The 10,446-nt window shown below is 45.3% G+C and overlaps 1 pseudogene; it reads right to left on the bottom strand.

The window, feature by feature from the left end:
• Positions 1 to 10,045: 10,045 nt before the first annotated feature.
• On the bottom strand, positions 10,046 to 10,163 carry LOC126357212 (5S ribosomal RNA; annotated as a pseudogene).
• Between the last annotated feature and the right edge of the window lie 283 nt (positions 10,164 to 10,446).

The following is a 10,446-nucleotide window of genomic DNA, read 5'->3' as shown; positions in this document are numbered from 1 at the left end:
AAAGTTGACTACTTGCTCGATAGACACTGAAGTGTAGTGAGAACCTTAGTTCCTAGCTGTCGAGGTGTGTTAAACTCCTGGAGCAACTGTGTCTCGCAGTGCCCGTTGCGCGATCTTGGTCCGGAGCTGGCGACACGTCGTTACGGCCGCGTGCTCGCTTCCACCGCCGCCAGACAGCGTGCTCGACGCGGCACGACATCGTGTTAACCGCATCGTTAAATATTTCTTTGACGGAATAAACGAGCCACTTTCATTGCATCATGCCTGCTGCTGCACAGCGATCCCCTTCCTTCCAGCTGACAAATGCGCGACGCGCGGCCATCGGCACCTGGCTAGCGCCCAGTACGCGACCGGTGTGCGGACATTTGCCACGTCGGACATCTGCCACTATTTTACCTGCTCCGAAGGGTTGGGTCCCTTGTCTCCCCCACCTCCTCCTCACCGGCCGCCCGACACCTGGAACTGCATTCAGTAACTTCACTTTCATCACACTGTCATCAGTAACATTACCGTCGCTGTCGCGCAGTAAAGGTACCTACTGAGCCTTTCCGTTGATTTACTTAACAGGGGACCAGAATCTCCTTGGATTTTTCGCCACATTCCGTTGTGGAAAGTGTTAAATACATCTCGCACTGAAATCCGAACCAAATTTCGAGCCTGAATAACACTCCGCCGATCTTGGAGATTTTGCGTTCGTCTAAATTACACTTGCCTTTTCCGGTGCTTCTGCAGCAGCTTTCTGTCGTGTTTTGTGTACCATGGGGGATCAGTTCCGTATCTTATTAAATTATTTGGTATGAATCTCCCGAGTGCTGTGATACTATTTCTTTGAACTTAAGCCACATATGGTTGGTTGAAATGGCTCTGAGCACTATGCGACTTAACTTCTGAGGTCATCAGTCGCCTAGAACTTAGAACTAATTAAACCTAAGGACACCACACACATCCATGCCCGAGTCAGGATTCGAATCTGCGATCGTAGCGGGCTCTCGGTTTCAGACTGTAGCGTCTAGAACCGCACGGCCTCTCCGGCCGGCCGACATATGGTCCTCACTTACATAGTTTGGAAGGATTGGTGACTTTCTCTGAGAAAGACGCCAACCAAAGTTTTAGCTACTTTTTTAAACAGATACATTTCGCATTTAGTTTGGGTGAATTTCTTTGTTACGGAATTGAGCCTCGCTACGACTATGTGCTCACTAATCCCTGTATCCGTCGTCATGCTCAGGATTATTTGTTGCTAAGAGGTCAATTGTGTTTTCTTAACCATTTACAATTTGAACGCCCTCGTGAACTAATTGTTCAAAATAACTTTTAAAAAAAGCATTAGATAATTACGGAAGTTGTTTTCTATCTACAATAGTGCCTGAAAAAGTATTTTGTCAACATACGGAAGTTAGGTTGAAGTCACTGCCAACTATAACTGTGATGAGACTCAAGTTTTCTTTGAACTGTTCAGCAACTGTTTCATCTGTCGGTAAATGGAGCCAGTTATTAATTTATTCCGGTTGTCGAATATAAACTCTGCCCATACTAAGTCACAGGAACTATCTGCTTCAATGTCGCTTGTGAGCTGGAACACACATTACATTATTTTTCCTTACGCTGTGTTTCTTGTTTCTGTTGTAGTGCAGACCATTACAATTACGGCTTTTCTCTTCAAAACCTAGGATGTTTTCTCTGTGACCCTGCAAATACCAGAACTGAACAATGTAGAACAAGAACGTACGTTAGAAGCACAACATTCTGTATTACTTCATTTCTTTACTTCTAATATTTTAAAATTGTACGTCGACTTTAGTTGACATGTCAATCATAGATGTTCTTATCTCTATTTAGTGAACGTGTTTTCAGGTTTGTTTAGAAAACATTGTCCCGCTACACTTCATGAAATAATGTTTCGCCGAAAGGGATATAGCATTTTAGAGAATAAATTAATATGGAGTATGTCGTTCTTCTTCTCAAACATTCACATGCCCGTTTCTTCTTTCCTTATTTTCTTTTCGGCGTGCAGTTGTAGTAATTAAAGTAGGCACAAATGCAGTGATTAAAAAGAAATGATTAGCGTACATTCGCATTCTTTTTACATCGTTCCTTTCTTGTTGCTCCCATGACGAGGGACTGTTTCTATCGCAATCAGTAAGCGTGAAAGGAAGCTACCGTACAGACGAGGGATCTATATGTATACTTGGCAGAACTAATTACATACTGGCGTAACCGTCGGTAATGCTTTCGTTTCCCGAAAGTTTTAATATCTCGGTTTCGGAAAAGAAGCTCTGTATTTCGCCAAGATGTCGAAGAAGAAGGACCTTACGTACTGGTTGTATCGAGTAAGATATGGAGACGGCGGTTTGAAAGCGGACAGAAGAAGTACGAGGAAGGGCGTCCCTTACCTGAGGGATCGCTACTCAAGCTACTTGCCGAAGGGGGGAGTGTGGCAAATGTCCGGCATTCGCCGCGAGCACGTGACTGTGGGGGAAGTGGCAGTCAGATGCCGATCGGTGGAGCCGTCCGCTGGGTCGCGGATGAAGCGGAACAACACGGCGGGACGTACGGCGGCCGAGTCGATGCGTGAAGGCGGCGAGCAGCCGGCGCGCCTAATGGAGCGGCAGGCGGACGGAAGGGGTGCGGTTATCCGGCGAGCATCGCGTCGCAGTCCGGCGGGCAGCTGGCTGGCTGCTCATCGGCGGGCCGGGCCGTAAACTACACCGACCTGGCAGAGAGGGCGGCCGGCCGGCTCATTAGGCGCAGCGATAGCCATCGGCCGGGCCAGCAGGCAGGCGGGCAGGCGGGAGGCTCCCCCATCAGTCGAAGCCCACCCGGTGGCCTCTGGTTAGCCACCTGCGGAAGCGACAGCTCGCGCTCTCTCTTTCGCTACCAGTGACCCACTTCCTTTCGATGAAACAACCGTTACTCATACAGTGAAGGCTTTCACGACCGGATGGTACTGTTGTTGATAATTCTTCCGGGTTATACGGCCGTGAAAAGTTTGACAGAGCACTGAAAGATATGAGTCGAAACAAGGCCCTGGAAGTAGACAACATTCCATTAGAACTACTGACGGCCTTGGGAGAGCGAGTCCTGACAAAACTTCTACCATCTGGTTGGCAAGATGTATGAGACAGGCGAAATTCCCTGAGACTTCAAGAAGAATATAATAGTTCCAATCCCAAACAAAGGAGGTATTGACAGGTGTGAATATTACCGAACTATCAGTTTAATAAGTCACAGCTGCAAAATACTAACAGAATTCTTTACAAACGAATAGAAAAACTAGAAGAAGCCAACCTTGGGGAAGATCAGTTTGGATTCCGTAGAAATATTGGAACACATGAGACAATACTGACCCTACGACTTATCTTGGAAGCTAGATTAAGGAAAGGCAAACCTACGTTCCTAGCATTTGTAGACTTAGAGAAAGCTTTTGACAATGTTGACTGGAATACTCTCTTTCAAATGCTGAAGGTGGCAGGGGTAAAATACAGGGAGCGAAATGCTATTTACAATTTGTACAGAAACCAGATGGCAGGTACAAGAGTGGAGGGATATGAAAGGAAAGCAGCGGTTGGGAAGGGAGTGAGACAGGGTTGTAGCCTCTCTGCGATCCTATTCAATCTGTATATTGAGCAACCAGTGAAGGAAACCAGTGAAAATTTCGAAGTAGGTATCAAAGTCTATGGAGAAGAAATAAATACTTCCAGGTTCGCCGATGACATTGTAATCCTGTCAGAGACAGCAAAGGACTTGATAGAGCAGTTGAACGTTGTAATCCTGTCAGAGACAGCAAAGGACTTGATAGAGCAGTTGAAAGGAATGGACAGTGTCTTGAAAAGAGGGATAAGATGAACATCAACGAAAGCAAAACGAGGATAACGAATGAAGTCGAATTAAGTCTGGTGATGCTGAGGGAATTAGATTAGGAAATGAGACACTTAAAGTAGTAAAGGAGTTTTGTTATTAGGGGAGCACAATAACTGATGATGGTCGAAGTAGAAAGGATATGAAATGTAGTCTGGCATGGCAAGGAAAGCATTTCCGAAGAAGAAAAATTTGTTAACACCGAGTGTAGATTTAAATGTCAGGAAATCGTTTCTGAAAGTATTTGTATGGAGTGTAGTCATGTGTGGAAGTGAAACGCGTACGATAAATAGTTTGGACAAGAAGAGAATAGAAGCTTTCGAAATGTGGTGCTACAGAAAAATGCTGAAAATTAGATGGGAAGATCACATAACTAATGAGGAGGTATTGAACAGAATTGGGGAGGAGTTTGTGGCACAACTTTACTAGAAGAAGGGAAGGGTTGGTAGGACATGTTCTGAGGCATCAAGGGATCACCAATTTAGTACAGGAGGGCAGCGTGGAGGGTAAAAATCGTAGAGGGAGACCAAAAGATGAATACACTAAGCATATTCAGAAGGGTGTTTGTTGCAGTACTGGGAGATGAAGAAGCTTGCACAGGATAGAGTAGCATGGAGAGCAGCCTCAAACCAGTCTCAGGACTGAAGACCACAACAGCAACATATGGCCGTGGTCCATAGAATTCTTCTATTCTTAACTTTTCGTCCAATACTACGTTGGACACCCTCAGAGGTATGGCTGGTCCTGCGGAGTCCTGCGGAGTGACGAGTCGGGCGTCGGAGAGCGGCCTAAATAACGAGGAAAGTGGGTGTGGTCTAGCTTGCACATAGTAGCAGAGAGAAAACTAGTCAAAGATAAAATGTAACTATCGATAATAGTCCATCATAGAAAAAAATCACAATTCTGTAACGCCACTGTCCGTATCTCGCTAATTTTCAAGGCCTCTTCTTTTCTATTAAAATTACCTTCTTTTTTTTCTAAATTTCAATAGCCTTCCTGTACAGTCGTGGTAACACTTAAAACCGTAGTTTGAGAAAACTAAACTACATGGTCACCTGACTGAAGTGCATGTTTCTCAAAGGCCGATTTATCTATTTTTCCTAGTCGGCAAAGACTTTTATGCTCCTTTACCCTCGTATTCACACTTCTTTTACCCCTGAGGATGTCCAACGTAGTATTGGACGAAACGTTAGGAATAGAAGAATTCCATGGACCACGGCCATATAACCCGGAAGAATTATCAACAACGTTACTCTACTTTTCTCTTCTTTCGGTGAACGTATTCCTCAGAGACCAATAGTCACAAACTCTTCCTTTTCGGACCTATAACGTGCCTGCGATGGTTGTTAGTCCCAACATTCACAATGAAACCCTGCAAACCACTGTGAACTTAAAAGCTTCGATACTTGACAAATATCGATGTTTCGAGATTATTTTGTGTGAAATTTGTTGTAAGCTCCTGTGGGCCCAAACTGCTGAGATCATTGGTGCCTAGGCTTACACACTACTTAAACTAAGGACTGCACACACACACACACACACACACACATGCCTGAAGGAGGACGAACTTCCTATGAGGGGAGCCGTGGGAACCGTGGCAAGGGGCTTCAGACGAAGCGGCTCCCTCACGCGGTGAAATTATACATGACGTTTCAGTATCGATGCTAATGAATTTTACACTGTCGACTTCGACTTCGAAGCCAGTACAGAGCAATGGTTTCCCTCGCACCTGACATTTCGCCACTAATACGTCATGTCCGGCACAAAAAAGCCACAATGCAGGCAAGTTTTATAGCGTGTCCCCCAGGGTTCGGCATTAGGTTCTATTTCATTGTATGTCAGTGATGCGAGTTCAGTCTTCTGCTGTTGCAAATACTACATGTACGCTGCTCACCTGGAGTTATATCCAAACCCAAAACTAAAAAACTGGAAGACATCTATGGAAAATCTGAGCAACGACCTTTGCGTGCAGTCAACGTGTGCGCAGGCTGTGCGCCCACACCATTCAGAAGCCGAATGGTCCTGGTTCCTCGTTCTAGGCTCACTTTTCTAAAGTATCGGCAACTCCTTCCATCTTTAACGGTAAGTGGGGCAAATACCGACTTCTCTCCTTAAGAAAGGGTCTAGGAGTAAATAATAGATGAAATCCTAAACTGGCCTGGACACGTATCTGCAGTGTGCGAGAAGACATCAGCGTTTCTACAAAAATATAAAAAACTCTTCCCTCTTGACCTGAAAGAGGGCTTCCCAGTAGCGCCACCGCGACTTTGGAATAACCTCCCGCATTATGAGAAAACTGTGCGATATTTCCAGCTTCAGAAAACCGTTAATAACATATCTAGTGAAGCAAAAATAATGATTACCATTGTCCGTGTACACACTCGTCACCCCCCTGGACGTCCTTCTTTCCAACCACATCCTCCTCATTTCCCAATATTCTTAGCTGGTGCAGTCTCCTTAAATTTCCTTTACATAGAACTCGCTATGCCAGAAGACTTCTATAAATACAACCACAAACTCTTTTTATACCTGCTACTATTATTATTATTGTCATTATTATTATTTTATTATTATTAGTGTTATCGCTATTAGTTGCAGAAATAGTGCAGGTACTCACATGTTCACTCTAATCGTTTTAATACCCCCTGTTTTAATAAAATTGTTATTTATGAGATAAACATGACGCTGAAAACGTACTGTGTGCGTCAAACAATGGTTCAATGAAAGAGACGGCCTGATGGCTCTAAGCAAATCATGTGAAATATATAAATAAGTATAGTGAAGTCTTTGAGAGATCGTAACATCGATGTCAAAGCAAAATATCGAACTAGTACTTCCCAGAGAACGAGGCTTACTCTTACCACATGAAATAATAATTGTCGCCTACACGAATCTCTTTCTCAACATATTTCATAATGGCCCTTCTCCTTTAACAGTTTCTCAGCTTCTCAAAAGTAACAGTAGTCAGAATTAATTTTGTTTTTATGTCTTGTTTCAGTTAGGTTGTAGACTATTGGTCCAAAAGGCAGAATTTTCACTGTTGCAGTCTGTCCTTGCGAATTACATACCGGTAGTCCCCTGTTGAGGAGAGAAGGAACAAACAATCTTCACAGCGCCGAGTGTAAGGCTGTTCTCAGAAGCAACATAATTATGATTTCTGTCAACGAAATAACATACTTTTCTCAGAAACGTTACTGCTGTTGAAAACATTCATCCTTTTGGATCGGTTTTTATCGACTATCGCCGTTCAGCTGTCGATAGCGAAATCAAAATCAACATTGATGACTTAACAATACATGACGTCCCTGTTGTAAAGTCCATGTCAGTGGGTGCTTCGGCCTGAGCCACACAGAGCGCGAGCGGAGTGTCTGTTTACGTGGCTATCTGCCAGAAAAGTTGTTTCCGCGTTTCAGTGACCAACTTCCGCCAGATAAACAAATCCATCACCATTCATGCTGCTCTACTGAAACACTCTTTGGTATAGTTCCCACAGATATGAATAATATTCTATAATGGGATGCGAAGTGTGTTGTAAGCTGTTCCATCTGTGAACTGACTGCATTTGATGTATCACCTGCCAGACACCTACCTATGTTTGAACCATTTCAAATCCCGAGTAACTGTCGCACCCTGATATTATTCTAGAATTTGAATAATTGTACCTCTCACTCACATATATTACAGTCATAGCATACCACTTTTCTTTGTCATGTGAAGTTCACGATCTTACGTTTGTGAAAATTCAAACCACTCTGTCAACCTCTACGCAACTTTGAAACTTTAATAGATATTTTTTCAGGGTTTTTCAGACAGTTCTTCACTATGGACCTCTCTGGTTCTCTACTAGATCTAGGTTCCATGCACAAAACAGCTTCAAACGACTGATTACTTTAAAAATGAGTTACGTACACTGGCAGAAAAAAGTATTACGTCTGGAAAGACAACGTCGATTTTGACCTGATGACGGCATAAGACCCCCGGGGGATAGGAGATGTAGCTATAGTGTAACGTCGTCCGCCAACAGGAAACCCCCACGACCACAACACTTAGTTTTGGGTCAAGCAGGCAACCATGCCACACAGATGCAGTCATGCTTCCTACAGCCCACTGAGTGAGTTTGAAAGGGGTCAAGTTATAACCTCCCGAGTGGCGGAATGATCCTTCTGAAGAATTTCTACGCAAGGTGGGGGCTTGCTGCGTCACATGTGCAACGATATTGGTATCAATAATCACTTGAACATTCTCACACTCGTAGAGGAGGTTCTCGACGTCCTCGCGCCACAAACGCCAGCCAAGTTTGTCTTGTTTTAAAAGCAACAGTGGCAGATCGTACACCTACCACAGCACAAATAGTGTAGTGGCACAGCTACCGGGGAGACATCTGTGTTTACTGTTTGGTAGGGGACGCTCAGTTTGGTACAAATGTGTGAATCAAATAGGCAATGATGCCACGAGGATGCACTCGTGCTGCCTACAGCCAACGGCCTTGAAAGGGGTCAAACTGTGGCCTTGTGAGTGGCGGGATGGCCCTTTCGGAGAATTTACACACATGTTGGACGTGCTTCGTCAGCTGTGCAACGATGCAGGTATCAGTGGTCAGATGAACAATCTCACAAGCGCATGGAAGATGGAATGCCGCGCCGTGGTCTTCAGCCATGAAAGCATGTCTTCAGTGGATCACATGGAAGATGGAATGGCGCGCCGTGGTGTTCAGCAGAAAGCACACTCCGCCTGTACTCAGTGCGTGCTCGACGTAGCCCTAGTGAACGCAGCCTCGTAGAGTGCATTCGTTCGTGGACGTCCCGCCAACATTGTCGCATTTTAAGGCCAACTTTGGCATATCGTACACGTACCACAGCACAAGTAATGGGTATTTTGAGTCCAGCCGCGTCAACACGAACTGTTGCGGACCGATTATTAGCGATGGGACAATGGGCACGCACACCTGTAGCGCACTTTGAACTCACACCAGCATCGATGTGCACTCCTCAACTGCTGTCTTCAGTGGATCACATGGAAGATGGAATGGCGCGCCGTGGTGTTCAGCAGAAAGCACACTCCGCCTGTACTCAGTGCGTGCTCGACGTAGCCCTAGTGAACGCAGCCTCGTAGAGTGCATTCGTTCACGACACACTGGCCCCAAAACAGGCATTATTGTCGACGGTGCGATAAGCTACAGCTCTGGTTCACCTCGGCGTTTCTGGAAGGGACGCTCACGAGGGCTCTGAACGTGCAGATTGTAGTTTTGCCTTCCTACAACAGGAAGGTAATATGTTATTCCAACACTGCAATTCTAGCCCACACAGTGCCGGCGAAAATGTGCTTTGCAAGAGGTTCAGAAACTTCTCTGATCAGCACCATCGCCGTCTTGTCTGCAGTCGAGCACTTGTGGAATAGATGGGACGAGGAACAGTCGTGAGGCTCAACAGCCAACGGCTCTTACAGAACTACGTGAACTGGTCGAGCAGGCGCGTGGCACAACGCACTCCAGGACAGTTTTCGCCATCTGGAGGGTCGACTGGATGCCAGAGTCACCGCCTCCATCACCGCCCGTGCAGTTAACACGCGTACTAATAAGGGTGATCCAGCATGGGTCGGGTCGGTACCTGGTGCTTCAGAATCGCTTGTCCTATTGGCCTGTAAATTTAGTCGTTCATGCACGCAGTATGAACTGTTGCCACAATCGAGTAAGTGAATTGGAAGCCTGTAAAACAGTGCACAAATTTTTACCGGTATTATATATTTGACGTCAAGCGTGTAAAACATTTATCCTTCAAAACACGAAACCATATTTACGTTAATTTTATTAGTTTCTGATTACTCACCCACAGACTAATGAAAACGTCAGAAACAAAACCTGTGAGGCGTATAAGCGAAGTAAAGATTACAAAAGATTTGAAAGTTCTGTCATTCTGAAACACTTTTTGTCTGGGTAATTTGCTCGCCGTGAGTTACGATACTTCAAGACATATGCACAGCTTGTAACTGTGAAACGTAAGGTGTTATAACATAACTTTAGCACACGGGTCTAGCTCTTAATTTAAAAAGTAGATGATGCGGATAGGAGTGGCGTGTGGTCAGCACACCGCTCTCCCGGTCGTAATGAAGGTATTCTTGACCTAAGCCGCTAGTATTTGGTCGAGTAACTCCTCAGTTGGCATCACGAGCCCGAGTGCACCCCAAAAAATGGCAACAGCGCATGGCGGCCTGGATGGTCACCCATCCAAGTGCCGACCACGCCCGACAGCGCTTAACGTCGATGATCTCACGGGAATCGGTGTAACCACTGCGGAAAGGCCGTTGCCCCAATGAGTAAATTACGACAGCATTTTAGATTTTTAAATTTCTTTAATTTTAAGAAATACAGAAAGTCAATTTCTCTCTGCCAGTGGAAACAATTACACAGGCAAAGTGCAACTGGTGACGGGTGACCGTGTGACCGTTGGAGTTGCTCAGTGATGCACAGAGACGCCCACATTCTGGTCTGGCGGCTCTCCGGTAGAAGGGTTTGACTGTTAACACAACTTTGTGGAGAGATTTTGGAGCTCTCCACGAAATCAGGTGTCAGACGGCAGCATTGTCGGGTCG

Source organism: Schistocerca gregaria, chromosome 3 (assembly GCF_023897955.1).
Source record: "Schistocerca gregaria isolate iqSchGreg1 chromosome 3, iqSchGreg1.2, whole genome shotgun sequence".
In the NCBI taxonomy this organism is placed as follows: Eukaryota; Metazoa; Arthropoda; class Insecta; order Orthoptera; family Acrididae; genus Schistocerca; species Schistocerca gregaria.
The sequence above is the reverse complement of the archived record's forward strand: the minus strand, read 5'-3'. Positions and strand labels throughout refer to the sequence as shown.